The 14,625-nt window shown below is 42.9% G+C and overlaps 1 pseudogene; it reads right to left on the bottom strand.

The window, feature by feature from the left end:
- LOC100345315 (centriolar and ciliogenesis-associated protein HYLS1-like) overlaps positions 1-14,625 on the bottom strand; it is a 141,254-nt pseudogene that overhangs the window by 22,988 nt on the left and 103,641 nt on the right.

Here is a 14,625-nt window from a genome sequence, read left to right as displayed (position 1 = left end):
TGAAAAATACTGTTTGAGTACTATTTATAGCATTAAATCACAATGTACAGCACATTAAGGACAGAGATCCTACATGAGGAGTAAATGCACAGTGACTCCTGTTGTTGACTTAACAAATTGACACTCTTGTTTATGGCATCAGTAATCACCCTAGGCTCTTGTCATGAGCTGCCAAGGCTATGGAAGCCCCCTGAGTTCACTGACTCTGATCATATTTAGACAAGGTCATGGTCCAAGTGGAAGTTCTCTCCTCCCTTCAGAGAAAGGTACCTCCTTCTTTGATGACCTGTTCTCTCCACTGGCACTGGGATCTCACTTGTGGAGATCTTTCATTTAGTTTTTTTTTTTTTTTTTTTTTTTTTTTCCCCAGAGTGTCTTGGCCTTCCATGCCTGAAATACTCTCATGGGCTTTTCAGCCGGATCCACATGCCTTAAGGGCTGATTCTGAGGCCAGAGTGCTGTTTAGGACATCTGCCATTCTATGAGTCTGCTGTGTATCTTGCTTCCCATGTTGGATTGTTCTCTCCCTTTTATTAGTAAATCTTTTTTAAAAAAAGAATTAATAGCAATTAGTCTTTGATCACATTTTAAATTCTCCTCATTTCACTATGAGTTGCACCTTTCAAATTTTCACCCAAAGGTGTAAAACTAAGTATACTATTTGCTTAATTTGTGAGTATAAAGAAATAAATATAAAATGTTGACTTCTAATTTTTAGGAGCTGTCAGATCCAAAGAGATCTGTTGCCATCTTGGTCTCTCCAACTCATTTTTTGGCCAAGGCAATCAACACACTAAGTGGTGTTTCCAAGGCCGCTCTGCTGGTGGGTGGTTGGGATTTGGAGGAGACCCTGAGTGCTGGAGGCTGGCCTCTCAGCACATTCTTGCTGGGCTCTATCACACTCCCTACCAACCTGGTTTGTGCGTTAGGCATGCCATTCTCCTGGTGACCACAGAGAAGTTTGTCCTTTGAATCTCATGAATGTCTTTCCCTCCTCCTTTCTTCTTACATCATCTCCAAAACAAACGCTGCAGTTCAAGCGCTCACACAGTTGTGAGACCTCATGCTGTGGCTGTCCAGCTCTCGCCTGCCACTCTGCTTCATAAGTCCAGAGCAGTTCTTTTTGATTGCCTCTTCTAGGCATGCTTGAAAAATAACTCAGCTAGCATTCTCCTGGCCTCCATCTATGATCTCATTGGGAAAGTATGCATAAGATACTTTGGAAATAAATATACACAAGAAATTACAACTCTGTTTGAATGACCCTCTACCTTGGAATGTCTAGAACTGTGAGAATTATAAGGCCAAGAAATACGTCCAGGCCTGCTGGCTTGAAAAGCTCCTATTCCTTATATGGAATCTGTACAGACAGGAAAGCTGAAGTTGGATAAACTAAATGGAGATGTTTTTTTCCCAGCCACTTATGTGCCTCATCCTTGACCTATTTCATTTATAGGTTTCTTTAAGATAGTATGCCTTCAAAGTTTGTTGCCTTCTTGTCGGTTTACTAACAATGATTTTCAGTGTAGCCAGTGCTTGACGTGGGGTTTGTATTGGAAAGATGGAAGAATAGGCCCAGAAAGACTGCAAGTGAAGTGGTGTAATTATATCAATGGAGTATTAGTCCTATTCATGATGTGGGAATCTGATTGGGGCACAACAGGTATAGTTTATTCATTATGATTAAAAAATTTCAAAATGTAGACATTCCAAAATATTTAGTCTGGTTTTCAGTAAGGAAAATGGGGCAGTGGGTTCAGGCAAGAACCTGAACACAGCAGAGTGAATGCTTCCTTTACTTTCCTTGATAATGGAGAAAATGGAACAAAAGCTGAGAACCTAAAGCTAAAAAGAGTAACTACTTTCACTTTCACAATGTAGAGGGGGGAAGCTTTTAGCAATCTTGATTTACACAGAATATTTTAAGAAATTTTAAGAAATTCACAACACTGACAGGATATTTGAAAGGGCTTTGCTTATACTAATCCTTGCCAGAAATTTTCAAGTCTTTCTGGGTTCAAATCTTAGCTATATCATTAATCAGGGTAAGTTTAAAATCCTCACTAAACTTCAGTTTTCCCATCTAAAAACAGGATTCTAAATAGCACCTACAGTATATAATATTTGTAAGAATTTAACTAGTTAAAGCAATATAAGCACAAATCTAATAAGTATATTGTTTGGGGAAAAGAAAACAATTATTTCTCTTTCTAGCCATACTTACTAGTTGAATAGACCTTTAGAAAGTGGAAGGTAAATCATAAAAAGGTTTTGTACATAACTGGAATGCGGTCCCCAGAGTCTGAATTCATAGCCTCGTTATTCACGATTCCTTCTCTTTTCCTAGACGAAGTACTACATTTTCATTACCAGTGGGGAAAGAGTGACAGTAACCTAAACAATCCGAAGGCAGTGCTGATTTTGGCCTTTGTTACTGGAATTCTTCAGATGAAAGCTGTGTTTCCTAAATGCATAAATTAAGGTACAATCTTACACTGGAACTTCACTAGGTTGCATTGGTATGTAGATGGATCTGCGGATTGACCTGGAGACAAAAAAAAAAATGGCAAATGAATTATTTCTGTTTCTTCTTAAAGTTTAGATGCTGATATAACCTTATTGCTTGATTTCAAAGCAGTTTCTTTCATAGTACCCAATGACCCAACAGCCGGCTTTGCCTAACTCCTGGTTCAAATGAGGAAAATTCACCTTTGGACAAAATGTATTCAAATTTTGAGGTGAGCTAATCTAGAAAGAAGACACTTTAATTGTAACATACAGACCAGTTTTGTGCCTAAGGCTAGCTTTTGTATTTTAAAGGCGTGGTAGGGGAGGTAGTGTCCTAAGCTTTTCTATGCTTAGCGCCTCTACAGGTCTGATCTAGCCCTGTAGAGCTGGATGACTGGGTCACGTAAATTACTGGAATGCTTTTATAGCCATTTGTTTTTCTCACCAAAAGAAATACATATTTTGCATATAGAGAAGGCCAAAGGAGGGAACCTCAGATTGGTTTACTTGTTCCCTGATGGAAATACAATGAGTACTAAATATTTCCATTTTGCTTAAAAACATTCATTGTAGAGGCTTTAATATAATACAAGCTCTGGGTGATTTTGAATTTAGTGAACGTGATTTTCTAGTTTTTGTTTAATCTCTATTCACTAAGCGCCTGGTTTTTGCTCTTTAAAGACTCTAATACTCTCAGGATACTTAATATTTTCCATTTTCAGCAAAGCCAGCTTTAAATATTTCCTCATGCTAATGCGTGATTTGTCTAAGCATTTTAGCTAAATCTAATCTTTCATTACTGCTGATGCTCATCTCTATTTTCAGATAGTTAATTTGCTGACTTTCTGCACAGTTCAGGTTTTGTTACATGTCTGATCAAGCTCCACAATAATTTCCTATATTATATTAGCCAAAGTAATGTTTGTTTATGAGCTTAGAGTCATATTTATTAACATCCATGATTAACTGAAAATTGCCCCATGTGGTATTTCAATCCACAAATGTGTTTTGATTAGAGGAGGGACAATTATTCCATTTGCATTTGATTCTAACACAAATGGTATAATTTTCAGCTCTCTTAGTCAAACAGATAGTAAGGGAGAAAAGAAGAAAGAAGGCCTTGGGAAGACTGCCCAGGTAGTTGATGCCTTCTGGTCATTTAGACCCTAATGTGATTTCTTTTATTTTGTGGTACATTTCTATAAAATAGTTTCTGTATGGATAATTACCTTAATTGTTCATATACTCTCTAAAGTATTGCTAGGGCATTATCTATTACACTGCATGACATTGATCATTGTGTACTTTCTAACATATTTCATTCCCTTTAGGACTGGATGTCTATTTAGATTTAATGCGTGACATGTGTTATGCATGTAAAAATCCAATAAGTAAGAAAAAAAGTGTTTTGAAAAGATGAGTTATGTTCTCTTTAATTCTGACTATTTTCTCTGAAGCTTTCCTGATCTGATATAAATCTCTGAGTTGAAGTGGAGTTTGCTGCAGCAGCTTAAGTTACTGTTTGGGATATCTGCATCCCATATGGTAATGTGTGGTTTGAGTCCCAGCTCCTCCACTTCTGATCCAGCTTCCTGCTAGTGTTCATCCTCTGGGAGGCTGCAGATGCTGATTAAAATGCTTGGGTCCCTGCCACCAACATGGAAGACCTGAATGGAGTTCTGGGCTCCTGACTTCATCCTGACCTAGCCCTGGCTGTGTAGCGTATGTGGGGAGTGAGCCAGTAATTAGAAAATCTCTCTGTGACACTCTCATTCCCTCCTTGTTTCTCTGACTTTCAAATATAATGAAAATAAATAAAAACATATTTAAAACTCTCTCCTATTCCACTTTTTTATCCAGTGGAACAGAATTTTGCTTTTCACAGATGCTTGCACACATGATGAGAGATTGTATCTTAGTGTCTGGTGCCCCTGGAATCTGGTTTTCTGAAGCCCTGCCTGAACAGGTAGGGGTTTGGGGTAGTCTTTGGAAGCATGGCAACTCCAGCATAGGATCCAAAGAGCTCCCAAAGTCCATGAACGTCTCCAGGACTGCCGATACAGGAGTCACCTCCTAGGAGCTCCTTGTAGACTTCTCACTTTCACTGGAGGTAACAATGACTCTTTAGAGTCTCAAGTCTTGGCCTTTACTGTCAAACTGTGAGATCATGCCTTTATTTCCAATTCACAGTAAAAATTGATATAACATGACCTGACTTTTGGTTTTGTGTTCCCTGAATTGAAAGCAGATACTTAAGTTTTGGTTCTATAATCTTCCAAGGCTGTTCCAAACAGAATGACAGAAAGGCACTGGAATCTAGCACAATTCCCAACATGCTTTATCATGTAGGTCAAAGAAATGAATGAGCCATGAGAACTCTCGTGTGACCCTAGACCTAGAGCTCCCTTTAAGGCTTCTGTACTTCTCTCGTCTCCATGTCCCGTTGGCTCAACTGTATCCCAAAGTTTGTTCTAACTCCTGAAACTCTTCCTATGAACCAGGAACACCTCTTAACTTTTTCTTTTGATCAGTTTTAATCTGCATAGAACCCCCTTTTCATGCCGGAATGCTAGCTTTAATAAATCAGCCAGCTCAAATTGAATAAATCTATTTAAATACTTATAAAATATTAAGGATGCATTTGGGAAAAGCCTCTAAGGTTATTGTGGCACCCATGTACCTCACAGTAACTAATTTATTAAGCAGTTTGCAAACCTGGGAAGAAAGGAAAAAGAAAAATGGTTTCATAAACCAAGAGCAGAAGCCAATTTTTCAGCTCAGATGATGAAAGGAAGCATGCATTTCTAATCAAAAAGACAGATAAGCCTTCTCTCTCCCACCATTCCCTCTCCGGCAAAGTGCCTTTTCATCATCAACAACACTCCATTCCTAATGGCTGGCTGGGCCTTTCTGCACCTTCTCCATACACTGGTAATGTACACACTGCATCCCTTTGAAACAAGAGCCCATTAGCTGTGGCAGACTACCTTTTCACATGACGTTCTTCTGTTGCAAGTCATCAGTGCAGTGTTAAATCATTCCTACTGGGCATGCTCAGAACCCTGTCAGAGGGATAAACTGATATTTAGAGCCATGGCATGAAAATTGCTTTTCAGCCCCCTTGAAGGACAGTTAAAAAAAAAAAAAGGAAAAGGAAAGGGAAAAGGTCATAAACCAGACAGGTAACACCAAGCTCATTCTTTTACCTTAGAGCTTTGGATTTCTTTGGCTGATCATTTGCGGCCCTCATTCTGACGCATCTTGTGGCTGTCCCTTTGTGCGAACAGCAGGCTCAGGATCCTCATATTGCTGTTGCCCAGCCTGCCCCTCCCACACTAGTGCAACTATCTGCCCTAGCATTTCCGAAGTGATTGCATTAATGACAGCTATTATTTTACATGGGTTTGGCCTGCTTTGTAAGGTTCAGAAATATTACCTTTCTACTGTTCTCCATGCTCTTATGCACGGTGGTACACAAATTAGCAGTTGTGTGGGGCTGCAGTGAACCCCACTGCGTAGGTCCTTGGTCTTAATGCCTTAATGGTGCCATCATTCCCCACACACCACCCTCAGAGAAAGCCGACTTACTCCTCCTGCCTCTCTCCACGTGGATTATGGAGCATGTATTGAAATATATTATGTGTACAACAACATCTGTAAAGCATATGCGAATGGTTGGGGACAGGGATGATAGAGCTCATAGGAATCACTTTGTTATTTACTTCTTAAGGCCTGATACCAACAAACTTCACTCAAAACTTAGCTATGGTTTATATTAGAATCACTGACACAGGGTATGCCGAGAGTAGTAAACCTGGTGCCCAAAGAGGTCTCATGGTTCAGTGAGGATTTTCAAGGGCTCACTAAGGGTCATCTATACTTCCTTTCACCAAGGGCAAAGGGGAGCAGAGGACCAGCTTTCTGACAACCCACACATTCCAAATGATTTGGAGTCAAATCATTTGTTATTTTAGGCCTGGATTCCGAAGCGCATTTTCTGAAGGTGCTCACATGCAGTATCTGAGCCGTTTCTTTCTCCAGGAAGCTGGTTGGGACATGCTCAGAAATGGGGCTTGGGTGAGTAGCTCTCCTGACAGTGAGTGCGGTGGAGGGAACCAGCGACTGTCATCTTAGCAGCAGGAGGGCAGAGTGCCATTTCCCAATAGATCTGAGTCATGCAATGGACGGGAAGACTGAGTTGAGGACTGCCATTTCAGGGCATAATTCATTTCCTTACCACCTTCAGTGCCCTCTGACCTTTCTTACCACATGTGGGACTCTGTGGGGACAGAGCCCTGTGGGGCTACAGATGCTCTGATCTGGCCCGGTTAAGTGAGCATGTGACATCTGCATGTGGGAGTTTCTGGAGAGCTGTGATTTTGCTTTTGCAGGGGTTGGTCCCATTACTGGGTGACCACCTGAATCATAGTTGGCTGAAGTACTCAGCCTACTTAAGGGCAGAGCATAACAATCCAAGGATGCACAGGGACTTTCACCACCCTGTGCAGCAAATACCTGCCAGGGAGGTGGCAGGAGAAGGCTCAGCAGTTCCCTGGGTGCCTCTGATGATAAGATTCTCCTGGGCTCTCTGGGTTTTACCCTCTGCTGGAGAAGTCCGGATTCAGTGAGTCTCTTGGCGGCCTGTGAATCTGTTTCTAATAGGAGCCCCAAGTGATTCCCATCAATAGGAAAGGTTCTTTGTAATGATTTCGGGGAAAGTTCTTATTGCTAAATACATACCGAAAATTCCTGCCTTGACAGCAAGCTGATGAGCTTTTTGGCACGTTGAATAAATTCTTTTATTCTGAGTCCAACAACAGAGTCCACTAGCTAAAATGGTCCCAAGGAACAAGCTCACGTATCAGGAAAGGGTATAACAGAACGTGCCTGGATAAAAAAAAAAACATATATTAAAACTCTGGAAAACTCTGGAAAGCTCAAAGCAGTGGCAGGGGTGCAGAGGTAGGATTGGGGGGAGGACTCTAGCCCCAGGATAGTCATTTCTGCCTTCGCAAGGGCTGGTTTTAATCACTTTCTTGTACCTTTTGCTGGCATCATTTGTCAAACCTTCGCATAAAAGTTGCAAAGTGAGGTTATTCAGCGGGTACCTTCATCCATCTCCAATTATTGACCGGAGGCGGGGTGGGGAGGATTGGGGGAGGTTGGGGGTGGCTTGCCATTCTCCTGTTTCCAGTCTGCTGCCTGCTTTTGTTCGGTCCTACATGACAGCCCTGAGCTGGGAGAGTGCACAATGCCCCCAAGGCCTTTCAAACAAAGTCCTATGCAGCCTGTTTGCCTGCATCTTCTGGGTGTGGTCGCCTACAGTCTGCTTTAGAAACTTCCGCTTCTGGGGGTTTACCAATCTGAAACAAATCCCTTGGCTTTGGCCCTGAATCCAGTCATTTTAAACTGTGCCATGATCAGAGAGGTTCATCAGCTCAAAGCACTGGGTAGCAGGGGCAGCTTTCCTTTTGCTGCTGTGCCCTCTGCCTGCTTGCTGCTAAGTTCCTGGCCCTGCTGTCTGCTCTCTGCCACCGTGCCTCTGTCAGCCGTGGAGCCCGTCAGTGGTGGAATGAAAGGAAGCACACAGCGTGGGTCGAACGGGAACAGGAATGTCTTCATGCATATGACTTGGCTCCTTTTTCAATCCACAGACAACTGAAATTGCTGGTGGCTAGAGTGTATGAAGCCCTGAGCACATTCCAGGCAGGATCTCAAGGGTTGTACATAGCCCTAGTATTAATGCTCACAACTCTATGGGGTGGGTGACAGCATCAAGCCCACTTTGCAGATTCATGAGAACACTGGCAAGAGGTGAAGAAATAGGGTTACATCTACGCAGTCCAACAGCGTGGGGCCTAGTGAGCTTGACCTTGGAGAGGAAGAAGGAATTTGATGGAAGTTGGTATCTCCAGACAAGGGAGGAGGCACCAGGGAACTTGTGGGTTGGACAAGCAGCAGGAAAGCATTCTGGATGCTCAAGAGGCATTCTGGATGACAAGTCTGCATGAGGTTTGGAAAATCCAAGTGGGGCTTTCATGAAAGGCCAGTGACAGGACCTGCAAGATGACTGGCCGTTATCCTTTGCCTGGACTAGCTGGAATGCACGGAGACAAGGTGTGGATAGTGAGGAAGGCTAGAGGAAAGACTGAGAAGGAGAAAATGATGGCATGTGGAAGCCTGCACAACAGCAGGTCCATCTGCAGCTAAAGTCTGGGACCAATAAGCACGACTTGATGCCAGCGAAGAGCATAATTGGGCTAATATGTGAATTTGAATATAAATGCTTTGAAACCCCATTTTGTACACATTCGCCCCTTTATCAACTTTATAGATAATTTAATTTTCAAAAATACTTCTCTGATTTTACTTGTACTGATTTTCACTTTGATAACAGAAGGTGACAGTACTGGTTCACTTGCTACCAGTATCTTTTTTCTGGCCCACAACTATCATTTTCCTTCTCAGCCTTTCTTAGAAGCTAGGCAAGGGGAGACAGTGTCATGTAGCACAGCCCCATTGAACAGAATTTAATGCAAACCACATATGCATTTTTGAACTTTCTAGTAGCCATGTTAAAATGAAAATAGGTAAAGTTAATTTGAAACAGATAGTCTATTTAATCCGATATACCCCAAATATTATTTTAATACATACACAACCTAAAATATTGTTAATGAAGATTTTTATGTTTTTTTTTTTTTTTTTCCTGAACAGTCTGGAAACCTGGAGTGTATTTTATACTTACAGAACAACTCAGTTCAGACTCATCACAGTCCAAGTACTCAAGGCTACCTGTGGCTCACGGCTGTCCTACTGGGCACTGAAGTTCCATCAGCTGACTCAACCAACTGGTTGTATCCTGGCTGCCTCGCTTTTTAGTTAAACATCTTTAGCAGAGTTAGTTAACCTCTGTAAGCCTCACTTTTCTCACCATAAAATAGTGATAATAATAAGGACCAAATGAGTTCATTCATACAACTGTGTTAAACCTGGGCACAGGGCTGGGCACCCAGGAAGCAAGCAATAAATTCCCACAATACCAGGACTATTACAGCAATGCTCCCGGCCTGACTTCCTTCATTCGGAACTTGCTCAGAATTAATTTAATGCTCAGCTTTTAAGAAATGTGATTCCTTAATGCTCTCTGTAATTTTTATTATACATACACACACACATGCATGCATACATATATATATATATATATATCATATATCTTTATTTTAATCTAGTAATTCTCAATCAGGGGCAATTTTGTGTTGCTTCCCTCGCTCCTGCCTCAGGAACATTTGACAATGTCTGGAGACATTTTGATCGTTATAACCGGGATAGGAGATTCCCAGGCATCTAGCAGGTAGAAGCCACGGGTGTTGCTAAACATCTTAAAATGCACAGCCCTCCTCCTGTGACAGAGCTATGTGGCTCCAAATTTTCAGTAGTGCTGAGACTGAGAAACCATGTTTTAAGCAGACTCACCTGAATATGTGTGTACATGCCTTTATTATTCTTTGGTTTTTTTTGAATTAATAGAATATGAATAATGAATAATAGGTAAATAATAATGGAAAGACATCAGTTCATAATCGTTGGGATGTTTCTCACACAGAGGGAATTTGCTTGAGAAATTCCATCTACAAGTTTCCTCAGGTTTCCTGGCGGAGAGGCCATACGACTCGGGGAGTCAGACGTGGGAGACAGACAAGTCCCACACTCCTGTGACCCGCCACCAGTCAGCGGAGGTTTCACCATTGTGGGGCTGATGGGATCATGACAAGGGTTTGGCTGCCGCAGGACTTGCTCCCTTGCCAGGAGCGAGTGCCATGTGAAAGCTGACAGCTGCCTTCCTGGCCCCTGCTGTCTGCTGGGTCCACAGGAGCCAAGGAAAGGAGTAGGCACCCCACAGTGCCAGCTCTGCAGCAGGTGACCCCACGAAGGGGCCCCTTCTCACCCCATTCTCCCATTTGTAAGGGAGTGATTTACTCAGTTCACTCCAGGCTCTTGGAGAGGACTTGAGGGAAATGGTTCCACCAGCCCCCTCAAGGGTCTTTTTAGAGTGCTCAGTTCATTGGCAGGGGACCCCGGGATTGGTCAGCTCCAGGCTGCACTGCATTTTCTCTTTGGTGCTCTCTTGGGACATCCTTCCCAGGGATTCTTTTGGTTTTAATTAATCTCCACATTGGTGTGTTTTATTTTTCTCTTATCATTGTGCTGTTTTCCAGTTAAAGACTTTTGGGTTTCTCAGGTTCGTCTTTATTAAATAGCACTGTACACTAAGCAGTCCCTGGAGTGCATTTGGTGAAAACCTCAGATAGGCAGAGGGTGTCTGTCTCCTTTGCTCTGGACAGTGCTGGAGCCTCACTTGTGGATCTTCTTGTCAAATAAGCTGCCTTGAGGCATTCTTGGTTTCTGCCTTCCAAGGAACCAAGCAGCAGCTCTTCGGTTCGTTTTTGTCTTTGTTTATGATTTCCTGGGTAGCTGTTGATGACATCTGTCCTTTCCAGGGACCGGAAAGAATCCTCGGCCTGTCAAGATGGATGCATGGCTGAGGAGCAATGCAGCACGGTACTGCAACTTCAGCTTCTCCTGCTGCACCTGGAAGCTGGGCTGTTGCAGCAGAGATACTCTGACTGCAAGCTCCAGTGGCCACTGGTTTGGTGGTCTAGTTAACTCCTCAGACCAGAAGATTGTTCTCAGCAAAAGACGATGAGCTGGGAGTGGGGTCCCTTTGTTGTTCATTAAAATTCAAAGTAAGTATGAAGCCCCAAAAGGAAACATTTTGGCTTTAAGACCATGTCTGGTGAACAGATGGATGACAGCCAAGTGGCTGGCTACTCGCTCTTGCCAATGCTAGGGAGCTGTTCCTCTCCCACATGGCTTCTACTCTCATGGAATAATCAGGTTCCTTCTGGCCACCTGGAAAATGCAGAGTCAAACACCTGTTTAAGTGGATGTGGTGAGCTCTGGGCCTGCCACCACCAATCCATCTACAGCACATGACATAACATTCACCAGCTGCTTTACTTAGCATGAGGTGGGAGTGTGATGCTTTGATGAAAGCATCAACAACACACTTAAACCACCGCGGAGCCCAATGATTTCCACATCAGTGGGGAGGTGCAGGCCCCACCTGGGGCCTGCCAAGATCTTCCCAGGCTGGGGGGAGGGAAGGAGGCTGCAAAAGCACAACACAAGCCGCACCGCACTGAGTGTGGAACCGCTGCTGGGCTCCTGAGCACTAGGGCTGAGGATCCTTTTCTGGGAGCAGACAGTGGCTTGGCTAAGCCAGCACTCTGATTCTAGAAAAATGAGTGCATTCTGTTGGAAGCAGTCATGGAAACCATCACTTTAGTTTTTTCCTTTGTCTGGTAAAATGTAGCTTACGTCTGAGGGAGGAGAAAAGAGGGAAAGTTTTTGCCTTTGCATTTGGGTGTATCTGTGTGCATGTGTGTGTGTGCCTGTGTGTATGTGATTTGCACTTTTCTGTTTGGCTAAATGATATTGAGTTTGCTCTATTAACTTCATCTTCACCACTCTTGTAAAAAAAGTGATCATTAAACACAATCCATCATGGGGAGCAAGGTGCGTAGCATAATCTATCTTAATGCACAGGCCCCTATTCTGAGAAGTGGGTGCAATTCTAGAGTATCTCAGGTTATTCCAGAGGGTGGGTCCATAGGAAATACCAGCACCTGGTTTTTCAGTGCTATTTATGAATAATTTAAAATAAAGAAGAAATCATCGGCATATTTGTGTCTGGTCTTCCATCAGGGCAGAATCACAAATGGAACTGAACATTTTACTGTGCACTTAATACATGCCAGGCACGGTTCTAAGTATTTTATACTAATTTAATCCTCACAATCCTAAAAGGGAGATATGACTGTTTTACTGCTAAAGAATCTGATGTGCAGAGAGGTGAAGCAACTTTCCAGAGGTCGCATGGCTAGCAGGCTGGAGGCAGGAAATGAATCGGACTGGGTCAAGAGCCGGCAAACCAGGCTGCATCTGAGGCTGCTGCAATCTCACAGTTGTGGCTTGAAATCAGTTACGAATTATATCCATCTTCTTCTTAGACTTTTAGAAACAAATTCATTTCTGAATACTTCATGACAAGGCAATTGTAAAATGCATGTATTTAGCATTTAAAAATTCCTGTTTCAGGCCACTCTCAGGTGGCCTATGTACTTTCTCCCAAAAGTCTTATTCAGGCCTGGAGGAGAAGAGGTGAGGGGCTCTAGCTTCGGTAGAGTCCTCCTAGACAGTCTACCCTGGCGCTTGGACAGTTGCCAGTCCTATCTACTTGGAGCTGCTCAGAATTCTGTGATCAAAATCAGTTGATGATTTATGACGTGAAGGAAGTATGGGCATGGCACAGAATGGAAAAGCAAGGGCACATGCACAGCCCCCTGCATCAGCTGTGCTCCCCTCCCATCTGCCAACTCCTCCACTCCACCCCCTGAAGCTGGCTGTTCTCCTGATGCATCCCAGGTACCTATTTGTCCCACTAGCATCAGGGAGCAATTGTCTTCAGCTTGTGAAGTTTGAGGGTTTGACCCAGGACTCAAATCAAAGTCTTTAGTCACCACACTTGACAAAGGAATTTATCACCAATGAAAAGACCACTCAATCCACTGAGCCTTAACTTTGGATTTCTCCGGGAGTCATACCAAGGCTCGGAAGGTCACTCTACAGCATTAAAAGACCAAGGTCTTCCAAGACCAGTGCTATCCATTAAAACCTCCCCATTGCCAAGAAATATCCCTTATGGACTAATAACATGAGAGGTGGAAGAATGAGGGTGATGAGGGAAGCAGTCTCTGCAGGGCATTAATCTTTCCCACGTGTTGGCTGACTCTCAGGCCAGCTGACTGGAGGCTAGGATGGGCAGAGCCCTGGTAGGGCTACCCGTGTGCTCCATGTGTGCTAGAAAAAGCTCTGATTTGCACTAGATGATAAAGATAGGCTATTTCCCGTATTTTATTTAATTCAATTCCAATGGGAGAAAGGAGGGAAAAGCAGAGACAATGCAGAGTCTAACCTCAGCTCTTCACTGATTAATTTGTGGGATCTTGAAAAAGTCATTTAAGGGGCTCTCAGCTCAGTTTCCTTGCTCACCACACAAGGAGACTGAGCCAGATAATCCATTGTCTCTTGCTCAGAAACAATAGTAATAATTATAATTTCAACATGTGTGAATGAGGTTGTTTCCATTTTACTTTGGGATTGATTCGAAGGAAAGTTAAAGACTCCTTAAACCATGAAAAATTTAATGGACAAGCAAGTTTATTATTTTCACTGTTATCTGTTTATATCTATCAATCAAACACAGAGAGAGTGCAGCAACAGCTAGAACATAGTATGTTTTTTTTGAGTAATTTCAAAACACATGCCATGTGCTGAATGGAGATTTTTAGGACTTCTACAATTGCTAACTTCAACACTCACCTCTAATATATTCCGACTTAAAGTGTGCAACCTTGTTTAAAATGCACTGCTAAAGCATATATTTTCGTGTATTGCTATGTCTGAATGCATGATAACCAGGTTGAAAATCAAATTATCTGTGTTAGGGTGAATATTATAGTGTGAATACTGCCTGCTGTGCTGTGAATGAATCTTGTAAACACAATCAAATGCATCTTTCCCTTTCTCACGCATTCAGCCCCCGCCCTGCCCGGAGAGGCAATTCTTCACCTTCCGCTTCCCATTGTCACAGCAGTTCATGTTTATCGTGGGTGACATCTTCAGCTACAACGCGGTGTGAGCTCGGCCATGTTGGAACTGAGCATTCGCCTTCCGATTGAAGCCGTTTCATGAATAATGAAAACAGATAAACAAATAGCATCCTGATTTCAGAGGTTTGCGAAATGCTTTGTTTAACTACAAGTGTCTGCTGAGCAATTTCACGTCTCTGAGACTGTTTTACCGAGGGCGTAGAGCTGACGTTTAAAAGGAGCTGCATTTGTTTCATTGCTGGTGAACCGAATCATCGGAACAGGAGGGGCGGGGATGCTGTGTGACATTCAGAGGGCCAGCTTCAGGAACTGGGAAGACAAGAGCTTTCAGGCAAGAGAGTGTGTGGCTTTGGGTCAGTACTGCTGCTTCAATGCTTTGGGG

Source organism: Oryctolagus cuniculus, chromosome 2 (genome assembly GCF_964237555.1).
Source record: "Oryctolagus cuniculus chromosome 2, mOryCun1.1, whole genome shotgun sequence".
NCBI classification, from domain to species: Eukaryota; Metazoa; Chordata; class Mammalia; order Lagomorpha; family Leporidae; genus Oryctolagus; species Oryctolagus cuniculus.
This window is presented reverse-complemented; position numbering and strand designations above follow the sequence as displayed.